The sequence below is a fragment of the Uranotaenia lowii genome, chromosome 2, assembly GCF_029784155.1.
Source record: "Uranotaenia lowii strain MFRU-FL chromosome 2, ASM2978415v1, whole genome shotgun sequence".
In the NCBI taxonomy this organism is placed as follows: Eukaryota; Metazoa; Arthropoda; class Insecta; order Diptera; family Culicidae; genus Uranotaenia; species Uranotaenia lowii.
Window position 1 is genome coordinate 283,186,765 of NC_073692.1, and position 14,802 is coordinate 283,201,566.

Genomic DNA, 14,802 nt, shown 5'->3' on the forward strand with positions numbered 1-14,802 from the left:
TTTGAGCCTGGTTGTAATCTTCCACACCATGAAGTATTGAAGCCGTAGAATACATCTACTAAGCTACCCGTAGTGTTTGAAGCGTCGTGTCGCACCTCAACGGTCGTTTCGTCAAACAATGGTTGATGGTGAGGCCTACTGTGCGAAAAATTTGTTGACGATCATCATCCACCTCCATTTGCACCGATACGCCATCAGTGCCGACGTCGAGAGGTCAGGATGGTTCAAGTTCAGCAACCGGATCAACATCTTCAGCGGGCAGGTGACGAGATACACCAGAGGAACCAGTAGAGTTATATGAAGTAAAGACGAAGCTGCCAGTGTTCCGTAGTTGGCAAAAAGGTGTCTGAATCAGCTTGCAGAAAATGGATCAGCGTGGTATACGATTGGTTCGGAATAGTGTCTATTTTGACGGCTGTCTAGTTGGAGCAGACAGTGAATTCTGAAAATTTTGAAGATTAGAGTCCGATTTAGAGATTGATTTGTCAGAGTCAACTGTCCAAACCCTTGGTTTGAAGTGGGACACAAAGTAAGATAAGTTTATGTTTGAATATTCCTCATTAGAAGTCTTCGGGTTCGCGAATCACGACAAAAAAAATGTATTAACTCAGAAGCAACCTGTTTGTTCGATCCTCTTGGGCTCGTGGGTCCAGTTGTTGTGCAAGCAAAAATGATAATCCAGCAACTGTGGCGTCTCAAGGTTGGTTGGGATGACCCATTGGATGAGCAGTCTGAAAATCTTTATAAGAGATACGAACAGAGTTTAATATTGGTATCTTCCTCACCGCCACGTTGCCTTAGTTTCGGTCAAAGATTTTTTGAACTGTGAACTCCCGAGGTATAAGTTTTGGTCTGCAGCATTGGTTTTTGCTCCACACATAACGCTCAGCCCGTCAAACAGTTGTGTCGACGAGATAGTCAATTTGCAATCGTCAATTCAGTTAGCTTTTCTCAGATTGAGTCGGAATTTAAGAAAAATGGCAGAAGAAGTCAAGCAGAAAGAAGAGCTATAATCGCTTGGGGTAACTTTTGCACAAGATGGTAACGTGCGAGTTGTAAACGTCCGCACGCAAGACGGAAAATTAAAGGGAGACATCTCAAAAATTTGTTGTTGCCTATACAAGAGAATGAGGCAGAAAAGGGAGATGCAAATTTTAGATATTTGAAGTAATTTGTCAGAAAAGATTGTCGGAAATGGTCATTGTGGACCTGTTTGATTGAGTTCGTGTCAGAAAGCATGAGTTAGATGAATTTCAAAACTACTCTCGTATGAAATTTTGATCAAATGTTTGCATCTATAAAGGTTGGAAATTCGATATCCAATTGTCTGTTAACTGTAATCCAATTAAACTACGAAAATGTGTCATTTATAACCTAAATAGAAAGGGTGAGCCTTTGCATGAATTGATTCGGTGGGAGAACCTAGTCATGGACGTGATATCTGTTTGTAATACCGCAATTTTGCTAATTTTTCGTACCTTCATGTTTATTTCCATTCATTCCTGAGAACCAAATCACCGACAGCTACCCTCCAGAGGTCGTTGGCAGAAAGTCCAGCTTGGCCTAATCATCCAAGTTACAACACTAAGGACCCTAGGCCAACGTAGCATTCAGTAACGATAGCAGATGTTGCTAGCCAAGACATCTGAAAAAGGATTGGAAAAATCAGCACCGAACTAATTGTTAACGAGCAAAGATTGACAACTGAAATAAACACCTGAGTTGACGCACATAGACAGTGCACCTTCAATTGCATCACGTCGACGAAGTTAACCACAAATCGCAAATTCTGGGTTGGTTTGCAACGCATCGGTGTGGCCATTTTACGAAACTAAAATTGAATGTGAACTGGTCACTACAAAACATTAAAAACACTTGAAAACGACTTACCTGGAGAACATCAGCAGCATGAATGCACCAGCCTCGTTGTAACTGCATTCGTGGGTGGAATTCAGCTGTCGACATCGTTGGAGAGTTTCAGCTGCTTCCGCTCGTCCCACGAAATGTTTGCGTTGCACAGTCAAAAGCACAGGAATCCGCTGCAACCGAACGCGAAAATGAATCATCGAGAACAATCGAAATTTTGGGAAACCGTTTTCTTTAACCGTACAAGAATTAAGAAATTGAAGATCAAAACAAACCGAATTGATCGAAGTTGGAGAGAAAATCTTTCCATGGGCGTAGGCTAGAGGGAAAATAAATGGGTTCATCACACTCTAAGCCGCAACAACCCAAAACCAAGTTGAAATGCCGCAAAATCGGATGAAACTGGCTCCCGACGAAAATGTGTTCGAGGGGGTTTTCCCAAACTTGAGAATCGAGCTCTTTCTCACACCCCAAAATCGAGAATGCCATTTGGAGAGGAAAACGATATATTTTTGCTGGGCAAATATACAAAAGGGAGAAAGAAGAAGAGATTATGTTTATTTTGAGAATTTTTATTCAATTTCTTATTTTAATCGCCTCTATAGAAATGTGGAAATAAACTTTCGCTTCATCTTTTGCTGCTAAATATCTTCCAAAGTGCTTTTTCTCATTCTTCACTTTGCATGCAGCTTCCGGATCAGAAATTAATATCTGCACGGAACTGCTGATGTTAGGTGCCATAGAATTTTCGGCTCCGAAAGAATCTTCCTCATACAACCCGAATGATTCTATTCTTGAGCTGTTCTAGCTTTTGGGCGTTCGCTGGTCACTCGTCGCTCAATGTAAAAACACTTATGCCCGGGGGAACAACACCATCCTTGCTGGTCAATGGATCAGCAAACGGATATCCTTGAGACTCACCAGCTGTTAGGTTTCTCCGAAAGACCGTCTGCTCCGCGTTGTTTTCCGTGTTGTGCAATATTCTTCCCAGATTTGGTCAAACTAGCATCATAATACTGAAAAAAATATTAAATTTATATAAACTAACTTTGATTACACGTTATAAAATTTTCCTACCTGATTTTCTGGCAAACAACACCATATACATATGTAACAAATTATCAAGAAACGAACATTTCGTTTTTTGGGGCATCAAGTTCAAGCTATGAACTTTATTTTGGACACCCCAAAATTAAGAACGTCAGACGAACTTTGTTTTGATGCCTTGCCGTTCTTAATTTTGGGTTGTTTTGTTTCTGAGTGCACCCTTACATGATGACGGATATTTGCCACACGACTGAACGTGTTTTATTATTGTATAGCGTAGAAAAAGCTTGAATCGAATAATTTTATTGAATTGTAAGGAAATTGTATGATTTATGTTGAAATCCGGTGGTTTCAAGGGGGCCGGAATGTTCCGAAATGAGATATCATTCCGTGTTTTATGGAACCCCCAGCAGTGAGACGTGCTAACGGGCATAACTACTCAATTTCTCACGTCTCACTGCAACACCGTTATTGAGCAATAAGAGAGATCCAGAGCGCCGAAACTGGAAGGAAAAACAAACGGCAATAAAAATCATAATTTTGCATCCACCAACCAGTGAACGTCGCGTTCTATAACTCGATCCGAAAATCCCAAATAAGGGAGAAAAAAAAACTTGTTCCCCCACGGTGGGAAAGTACTCCAAGTGTTGTTCGGAGTGAAGTTAAGTGGTTCGAAGCTAATAATACAGTCCACTAGCAGTGTTATCGAACAATCATGACAGTTCGGCATAATTTCAGGATTTCAGCATTTTTCAGGATTTGTCCTGATTTTCAAGAGGCCGTCCTGATTTTTCAAAAACGCTTTAATTGTCCTGATTTATGAAAAATGACCCTTAAAATGTCCTGATTTAAAAAAAAATATCTAAACTATAACTAAATTGATTGTTCAATGGTGAGAAAATCGAACAAATTTTTCATAAAATACTTTCACCAGTTTAACCGATGATAATCTTTGGTTCAAATGATATTTGAATAGTGTGTTTCGATATTCTCTTCAGGCCATCCAAGGTTCATCTTGCTTTAGTTGCATAATTTGAGGCGTCTTCAGCACCTGTATTTCGCCTTTAGTTATGCAATCTAAGCAGAGCTGCATGTTATTTTCATCAATTTAGTGGTGTCCTGAAAAATCCTGATTTTTTTTCATCGCGGTGTCCTGATTTTCGTCAAGATCACCTGGCACCCCTGTAATCCAGGCCAATGAGTCTCTGAGGGTACGAACACAGTGAGCGCGAAGCGAACTGCGAAGCGAAATATTCATTCACCGGATGAATTTCGCAAGTTCGCTTTTGAAGGCCGGCCACAGTGCACGCGAATTGCGAAGCGGTTCAACACTGAAAAAAACCTTCGGTGTTGCAAAAATTAATCACATGTGAAAAAATCTTTGCAAATTAACAAAACTGTGAGCGAGGGATACGCACCGCGCAAAAAAAAAACCAATCCGCGTTAATTCCGAAAAACTCAATCAATTAGTAACAGTCGAATTTTTCTGACGCTATGAAACGCCATCTTAAAATCCAATACGGCGGCTTCCGTTCAACTTTAAAATAATTTTAATGACTGAAAATCGCAAAAAAAATCTTCTAAAACTATGACATAAATATAACAAAATTTTGAAAAAAATACAATATAATAATAACAAATATTACGAAACGCTGACAAAACTTTAATAAAAATATGGCAATGGTGATAAAAATATTACAAAAATATTAGAAAAATATACCAATTCTATGATAAATTTGACATTGAAATGGCAAAGCCATGACCAAATTTAAAAAAAAAACTGACAAAAATTAATAAAAATTGACTGAATAATAACAACAAATTAGTAATAATGCCAAAACTCGAAATTAAAAACTTTGACAAATATTTGACAACATTATGGAAAATATGAAAAATGAAATAAAAATATGACAAATATAATAACTAATCAAAAATTACAAATACAGACCCCGTTCGTTTTTGGCAACACGCCCGAAAATTTTATGTTGCCAAAATCGAACGGTTTTTTTTGTCACTTTTTCATTTTTGATTTTTAATTCAAATTAGTCAAAATTTATGTAAAACCTTATATTAGCATACAATTTTTCAATTTGACTCAATTATATTAGTTATGAGCATTAAACATGGAAAAAATCATGTTTTTACTGTTTAAAACTATCATAATTAAGCCGAATGAAAAAATTTCATGCTAATATTACGTTTTATATTAATTTTTATTGAAAAATAAAAAAAAGACAAAAAAACGTCTTTTTTGGATGTTGCCAAAAACGAACGGTTTTTGCTCGGATGTTGCCAAAATCAAGCAGGGTTTGTATGACAAAATTTTGAAATAAAATAACATAAATCTGGCAATACTATGACCAAAATCTTACAAATGTGATAAAAATATATGCAACAAAAGTATGAAAAAATGTTACAAAACTATTTTAAAACAAAACTATGACAATTGACAAAGGTTGTCATAGTACTGTAAGATTTTTGTCATTTTATTTTAATTTTTGTTATAATTTTGTCATGTTTTCGTTTGTCATATTTTTGTCATAGTTCTGTCCGGTTTTTCGTTCATTTGATTGTAAGTTTTTTTTTATAGTTTTGTCTTTTTTCGTTCGATTATATTCGTTTTACCACCTTCTCTTCATACTGAAAGTCTTTTCCAGTACAAATGCATTCGATGATTACTCTTGTATTTGAACTCACGGACATTGGCTTAGGAGGGAACTAACATGCCAACTGAGTTACACATATCACAAGCCCATAGATTTTTATAGATTGTGTCATTTTTTCGTCGTATTTGCGATATATTTTTTACATATTCATCATTAATAAATTATTATTATTATTATTATGTGTTTGGATTTGTCTTTTTTTTTTTAATTTTGTGATTTTTATGTCGTATTTGTCATCATTTTGTCATTTTTCTTACATATATTTGAAAGTATTTTGTTATATTTTTATCTCATTTTTCATAATTTTGTTAGATTATTGTCATTATTTTTGACAATTTTTTGTCATATTTTTTTCAAAACTTTATCATATTCTAGCCATTTTGCCTTTTTTTTCAGATTTTTGTGATTTTATTGTAAATTTGTTGTTATTATTTTGTCATTTTTGTAAATTTATTGTCAAATATTGGTCCTTATATAAGTTCTGTCAGGTCATTTCTTTATCAAATTTTGATTATAATTTTATCATAATTTTTTTTTTCTCATTTGCCATTTCTGTGATTTTTTTCTCATATTTTTGTCTAATTTTGTAATATTTGTCATATTTTTTGGCTTAATTATTTAACCACATTTGGCGTGTTTTATCCAAAGTTTTGTCATTTGTCACTATTTTTTTTGTCATATTTTTTAATTTTAGTAATAGTTATTCATATTTTCCCACAGTTTTGTATTATTTTTGTCAATATTACTTTAGTTTTATAACACTTGTTATACTTCAACGAATTTTACTATCTGGTTCGAAGAAACTCTCTTGTTAACTGGCAGCGCAAATGGGACGAGGATGAGGATGGTCGGTGGCTCCACTCGATTATCCCAAAGGTAAGCCTTAAACCCTGGTTCAATAGATTGGACCTGAGTCGGGATTTTATTCGTATATTTTCCCGTCTCATGTCCAATCATTGTTCCTTAGACGCGGTACTCTATCGTTTTGACATTGCTGGCAGCAATTTGTGTGGTTGCGGCCAAGGTTACCATGACATCGAGCATATTGTTTGGTCGTGTGAGGTCCATCTTGTCGCTAGAACGGATTTTATAGACTCCCTTAGGGCCCGAGGAAAACCACCCTATGTTCCAGTGAGAGATGCGCTGGCCGTGATAGATTTGGACTACATGTTCAAGATATATCTTTTTCTAAAAGCTATTGATCTTCGTCTATAATTCTTTTTATTTTCATATTTCCCTATATCTATCATCTTTCCTATTCTAATAAAAAGTGATGAACTAGATTTAAGCACACATTTGTAAACCAAAAAAATGAGTTTGGCTCCTTAAAGCCTAAAGGTATGAGCCGTTTCAAATAAAGATGTTACAAAAAAAAAAAAAAAAACACTTGTTATATTTTTGTTTATTCTTTTCAGTGCTTTTTTGCAGTTCTCTCAAAATTTTTGTTAAATTTTTGTCAGTAATTTTTCATCTACTTTTTTATCCCTTTTACTGATTTCTTATATTGTGGATGGACCTTACGATTTTCAGTTATTTATTGCATTTTGAATTAAGCGGAAACCGCCATCTTGTATTTCAAAATGGCGTCGGACAGCCAAATTCGACTTCTACTTATTGAGTACTTTCATCCAATACCCATATTGTGGGAGTTTCATGTGCTTTTCAGTCACTTCCAGCATTTTAAAGTTGAGTGAAAGGGGCCATATTGGATTTCAAGATGGCGTCGGATAACAAATTCCAACTTCTATCCGTTCAGCCCCTTCACCTTATACACATATTGTGGGGCTTTCATGCCACCGGTCGTTTATTGCCAGTTATAATTTGTTTCAATAGAAAAAGACTGAAATCGCGTTTGTTTCGAAAATCCGCGCTAAAAAAACCGTGCATTTTTCATTACCAAAACAGAAACGGCAATGATAATTAAATAAATAAACTTTTGAAAAAAATTTTTTTTGATAAATCATTTTACGATAAAAAATATCCGAGAGAATATTTTCAGTGTATGTCCGGATGAACAGGATGAATTCGCGCGATCCAGCCAGGTGTTCGCACGAAAATTCGCTTGCACTGTGGCCGGTCGATGTTTTTTTCAACGTGTTTTAATGAGAAGCGGTTTTTCGCGCGAATTGGAAATTCGCTTCGCACTTCGCACCGCGCTCACTGTGAATTCGACCTGAGACGTCTCCTTGCGCGCAGTGATGTCAACCTTCCAGATTTTTTCTGGATCTCCAAGACTTTTTGGACTTTTGTAAAATATTTTTTTTTTTAATTTACACAAAATATTTTTTTGTGTTTCCAGATTTCCAGACTTTTGTCATTTCTTCCAGACATTTCCAAACTTTTGAATTTGGACATGAATTATTTTACAAAGGAGTAGAAATTAACAGTTTTCGTGGTAAAATGACAGAAAATATTTAAATACATTATTGGGAAGAGAGAAATGTTATGAAGTTGGATGAAAACATGGAGTTAAGCATGAAACGTATACTGCTGCTACTACCACAATGGTCCCAGACATTGATAGTGTTGAATAAAATATATGATTATTATACGAGTTAAGAGCATCTTCAATAAGCATCGACATAAAAAAAAAAACAAAAAAGAGGTCACCACCTAACATACACACTTTTCCAGAGATTTTTTCTCAAAAACCTTTTAGACTTTTTTGAAAAACAGTCGGTATCTCTGCTAGCGAGTGTAGCATTGTCAAAACCACTACAAAGAATAGCGGCCCGGATGCAAACAGCTGTGCGTGTGTGTGTAGGCAGGCAATATTTAGATAAGTAAAAAAAAGTTTCTCGTTTCCAATTCTCGTTTCCAATTCCAATCCTCCGAAAAAACGTCAGAAAGCCTGTCCTGTGAGTTTTTTGGGATTGACCATGGCTCCGACAGTACACTGGGAAGGGGTCTGATTGGCAAGGCGATATAAGAATTATGTTGTACCTTTTCTTTGAGTATAGTTTGAACTTTCAAAATACGATTTCAAAATGCATTTTTTATCGTTTTTATCTGCTTTCAAAATTTTCAGCATGATAGAAAATTGACTTCTTTAGTGTCTGAATCTGAACATGTCAAACTCTCATACTTAAGATGCTTAGGCGTCTTCCTTAAGTTGCTCATTAGGGGAACATGCCCTATTATGCGCCACCTAAGCGAATCGCTGATTTTCTATGTATTCCGCGTACAAATTGTGTTAAAAATGGGTGTAATCGTTGAAGAAAAGTGTTTTCTACAAATGCCTATGATTTTTCATTACTCAAATTGCTATAGTTTCTTCTAAAACTTGATTTTTAAAAACCATATTCAAAGCCACAGAACAAAACTGTGTTGTGAATACGCGCCGCTGTGTATTCAATACGCGCCTAGTAGCCGAACACACCCGAGAGCAGCCGAAGACCGAAAACACACCAATACTTACAAACACTTTGACTGAAAAGAAAATCAAAATGGACTAATAGAAATTTAACAAAAAATGAAAAAAAGATTTTTTGGGCTGAATTAACGCTCAAAATATGTTTTAAGACTTATTGTTCATTTTCAATGAAAATTGGCCTTTTTAAAAAATTAATGCTATTTTCAGCCTACTACGATCGGCGCGTTATAACGAGCGCATGGGCCGTGATAGAACATACCCATGAAAAGCATACCTTAGCGAGTTCATTATGATTTTTTAGTATAAAATCGTAATTTAGATTCTCCTCTATCGATGTGTCAGAAAATATTGTCTTATTCGTTTTTCTCTGCTTGGTGACACCTTATTTAAAGTGTTTTAAAATTTAGATCGAAATGAAGAAAAACCTAAATTGTGAAATTATCACGACACAGGGGCATTTTAAGGAAAAATTCATACTTGCCATGACCAATCACAGCATTTAAAACAAATTGGTAATATTTTGCAGGCTTAAAATGTTTCAGATTCTTCAAAACAAGGGTGGCGCGTATTAGCCACATGGGGCGTTATATGAACTTTTCCCCTATGCCCTTTTATGTTAAAGTTTTAATGAAATATGTATTTTCCTTCCAACTTATATAGCCAACCTTTTCCCTACTTTTAATTATTTTTGATTTTTTATTGAATTCATTCCACTCTGAAGGCGGTAGTTCTACACAAGATTTCAAAATAAAGCAATAATCTGTACTAATTCGACATGCTACACGAGTAAAATTTTCAGCCTTGCTATCAAATCTGTCAATTTTTTTCAGAAGAAAAATTCAAAACTTCAAATACTATCACCGCATTCTAGTACCAACCTCTACCACCTTCCCAAAAGTACCCAGCATCTCTATCTATAAGTGTACCATATCGGCTGTTCTTGGCGATCCTTCCATCGGATCTGAACCAATTCCTAATGGTCCCCGGGGGCGCTGCGGAAAAACTTTCGCCTCCATCCAACAACCTTCTGGTTGGGTCGTCCTGCAACAAGCTTTTCCGCCCAACGACACCAGGACCCGGACCAGGCAGGAACACCGCTCGAGTTTTGTGCCAGTATCAGTGCGCTCGTTGTTGAATTGAAACATCGTCGGCTGGCTTATGGTGGTAGTGGAAGTTGGTTTTGTAGCAGCCAAGGACTTGACGCGGTTCCGCAGTGACATGACCGCACACTGGAGGGACTTCCAGACCGGAAGGTAATGACAACACAGCTTCGAGAGGGCGAACGGAAAGAATTATGACCACCTAGAGGCCGGTTGTTGGAGCAGCAACAGCAGCAGTTCCTTTCGGAAAGTTAGAACTTGGAACAACGAGGTCATGCCCATGTTGGGATTGTTGCTCTCGAACTTTGGAAACTCATTAATATTCATATTCATCTGGCTGCAGGGGTAAATGCTGAGGTAAAGGTACAGAAAAACAGGAACAGTAGCGGGGGCTTGAAATGGGACAGGAGCAACATTTTTCCAGCCAGCGGTCATGTATGAACAATGTGCATCTCAAGTGGAACCTTAATGATTTCCATATGTATATGAAAAAACCCGAAACAAACCACTGATTGGTGAGATTTATATCCATAATTAAAAAAAAGCAAACCAGTCAAACCTTTCATTTAAAAAAAACTAACTTCTCAGTAAAATGTTTAACAAATCGTTAAAGTACTTATTTTCATGTCAAGGGTCATTAAACACAAAAGTCAGAGACAGTAATTGACTATAATGTAATGGAACTTAAACGATTAGATACCTTCTATTGGTCGAAACAGAGGATTACACCGTGGACAAACTTCGTGATAATCATCATTAGCTGTGATAACCGAGTATTCAAGAGTTCATCGGGCGCAATTAAACTGCTCAAGATAACTGCTTCTTCACGTGTGCAAGTTTTTGTTGGCGTTCTTCGGCGTGTTTCTTGTCGAAACGATCCCAAAGGCTTCTTAATCACATTCAATTAGCAATTAGCTTCACTTGAATGAGATGTGGTTTCTAAGAATGCAAATGACACATTCCACGCGGTTATACCGCTCACAAGTGATTTTATTCTATTCTCGAATAAAGAATCTCAAATTCGCAAAAAAAATTTGAAAATCGAATCACACTCAACCAATGGAAAAAAGAGGAAATAAACTTAAACACGTTTTATATGATTTTGATTATCAAAATTGATTAATTGAAAAGTGAAAATTTTGACAACTTTAACGAAATAATCAATCAAAATTCTTAAAATTTATTTTTTCGAAATTTGCTCAAAACGTTTTGAAGCCAAGTCAACAAATATTGCTATATTATATAGAAAAAAGATTTTTGCTATAGATACTGAAGCTATTTTAAGCAACGATCAAACAGAATCGCTAATGAATGAGTTCACGTCACAAAACAGGAGACTTTTGAATTTTAAGAGAAAAGATTTATATTTCTGACAATTTTGAAACACTCAGTTGTTGAAGAAATCGGATGAAACCAAGGTGAGTTACAACAGCGTGAATAAGTGAGTTCACGTCACAGAATTTAAATTTTTGTACCAAATAATTTTGTGCAAAAAATGCTCTGAAAGCTGGCTTGACCCCCTAAATAGTCAGATTTTAACTAATTTTGACAATATTTGGTAAATTTTTGAGTAATTCATAATTTTTATAAACAAAATCAAATTTATTGGGAGAAAAAATAAAAAAATATATTTTTATAAATATTTATATTCAGATTGTGAGAAACGAAAGTAATTTTAACGATTGTGTTGTTATGTAAGTGCGAGTCAAAATAAGGAAAAAGTTACTGAAAATTTAAGATCTAACAAGTCGCAAAACAAGAGATATCATTTCTTATAGTGTTCACCTTATTTGAATAAAGTCCTTGCTGGGCATTGGCGCAGTTGACGGTATATTTCCCTAGCTAAAGATGAAATTGCCACACTATGAAATTGCTCTAACTTTTTAACCGTTGGGTAGAATTTAATGAAAATTTAGGTGGATTTAGTTCATAGTGCATTGTTTACATCCTGCAAGTTTTAAAGTCCTGTGATCAAAACTCGCAGAAATGGAGTCGGAAGAATAGCTCGTGCGTGATAAAATCTAGCGCATTCATCACGAGAACAAGGATCTCTCGCACCGTTCCATCGCTAAAACGTTAGGAATCGAGAATTTCACGGTGTCGCGAATGATTAAGCGGTTCGAGATTGACCACCGATCGAAAGCCCAGAAGTGAAGTAAATAGTATTCCGTACAACACCAAAAATCACAACCGCGTAGTTGGGGACTTCAACTGAAACCCGAACGCCTCCGCTCGGAATGTGGCTAAGAAGCTGCACCTAAAACGAAGTTTTGCCCAGAAGGCCAAAACTAAGGCCAGGCTTCGAACGTTTAAGGAACAAAAGGACCCTAATCGCGACGAAAAACAAAACGAGTACTCCAAAACCCGCGTCAGGAAGTTTTACCTCAACATGCTGACGAAAGTTGAATGCTGCATCATGAATGACGAAACATATGTGAAGGCCGACTTGAAACAGATCTTCGGCAACCTGTTTTTCACGGCCAAGGATAAATTCAGCGTTCCGGATTATGTCCGTAATCAGAAGATGTCAAAATTGTGAATAAATTCCTGGTTTGGCAAGCCATCTGCACGTGCGGGAAGCGGAGTGCACCTTTCGTGACCCAGGACACGATGAACTGTCAGATGTACATGAAATAGTGCCTCCAGAAGCGGCTGCTTCCTCTTCTGAAGGCCCACAACGTTCCAACAATCTTCTGGCCGTATTTGGCTTCATACCACTACTCCAAGGACGTGCTGATGTGGTATGCGGATAATAAGGTCAATTTCGTGCCGAAAATGTTCAACCCTTTCAAGTAGCATCTTCTTCAACGACCTAAGGTAGTGAAGACAGTCGAGGAACTGAAGAAAAAATGGGTTTACGTGCCAAAAACGGTTGATTCACAGGTTAAGCAGAATCTTATGGCCGGGGTTAAGGCCAAGGTGCGGAAATTTGCTTATGGACTGTAAATAAAATACGAGTAAAATGATAAAATGAAATTTTATAGCTATTTTTAATTCCTGAAAATTTGATGGCAACCGTATGAAAATTTAAATTTTGAGAATTAATTTTGTGTGTGACAATTTCATCAAGGACACTTTTTACTCGTGAGACTTTTTTTATTTATTTATTTATTTTTTCCTCGGACAGGGAAAGCCCGCTGGAGTTAAACTTTTCCAAGCCTCTTCTCCAACAGGCACAAAACCCTATCAAAACAATTTAACAATTCGTTTACAATATTGTTTTCACAGAACGTAAGAGCATTCCAGTGAGCGAATTATTGCTCTTTGAAGGAATGCTGAAATACTTGACTTGAGCATAAACAACATCACCAAAAACAGAAGGAACGTCGAGGTAACTGACCTAAGGTCGGACGAAGAAGGAGAAGGTAGAAGATCGCAGAAAGCGGTCTTTGCTAAGAGAGGACTTCTTAGGTCTTCTGTACTAAGCAAAGTAGTAAAGGAGCTAGCAAAGAAGATTGGCAGGGAGGTTTTAAAAGAAGCGGGGAGATGCCCGGCCGCTTAAGGGTCTACTGAAAACTTCAGTAGTTCCCAGCAAGAGGAGTAGGTCCCAGTCGCAGGAAGTGGTGCACCAAGAGGCATAAAAAAATGTGGCCTTTTGGAGGTCGACAAGATGCAGGAATTTTTGCGAAGTACCAACAACGTGCACACGCTAATCAAGACCTGGGTGCCGAAATTTATGGTGCTTCTGGAGATTGCCGTCAAGGAATGAACGGAGCTGGTGCGAAAAGCCGAAGCTGTGGAGAAAGGATTGGGGGAAGCAAGATTGGTTGCTTCTCAAGGACCTTCGAAGGAGTCCCCTCCCCCAAAGCTGAGGCTGTGGAGAAAGAATTGGGGGAAGCAAAATTGGTAGATTCTCGAGAACCTTCGAAGGAGTTCCTCCCTAAAGCCAAACCTTACGGGTGATGTCCAGGAGTGATGCCCTTCTATTGGAAGCGAAAGAAGAAGGCACAACATATGCGGAATTGTTCCGGAACCTACGCGCAGAGCCAAAGTTATCTGTCCTTGACAAGAGCGTTCCGGCGGTAAAGAGCGCCGACTTCAAGGAGCTTGTTGAGAGCACCGTAGATGATGAAGCGACTGTCCGAGCGCTTTCGCAGATCGCATCTATTAAATGCAAGGACTTTGATGAGTTTACGACTTCAGAGGAGCTCGAGAAAGCACTCTCCAGCATACCTGGTATGAGCGACGAATCCGTAGCTATAAAACTAAAAAAGGCGTACGGTGGAATGCAGATTGCGACGATTTGTCTCTCACCAACAGCGGCCAACACGCTACTAACGGAAGGGAGTGTAAGAGTTGTGGTCAGTTAGGCACTTTAGAACCTTAAACTTCAACTGCTAGGACTTTGGTCACCAATCCCTAAGTTGCAACGAACCCGACCTGTCACGATGTTGCCAAAGATATGGTGAAGAAGGACATTTCGCTAGAGATTGCAAAAATCAACCGGAATGCTTGCTGTGCAAGCAAGCGGATGACAACGTTCATGAAACTTGTGGCTAGGACTGTCAGGCATACAAAAAGGCAAAGGCAAGCGAGTAAAATTGGATCTAAACCTCAACCATAGCAAGGTCGCACAGCTTCTGCTGGAACAAACGGAAGGCGAAAGGAGGTGTTATGTTACGCTTTTATCAGAACCATACAGAAATCAGTCTGGAAACGGTAATTAGACAGCGGACAGGTCACAGGTCACAGGACGCTTTCCTATCCAGAAGATACTGATAGATTCTCGGGACGCATTCGTGATTGATAA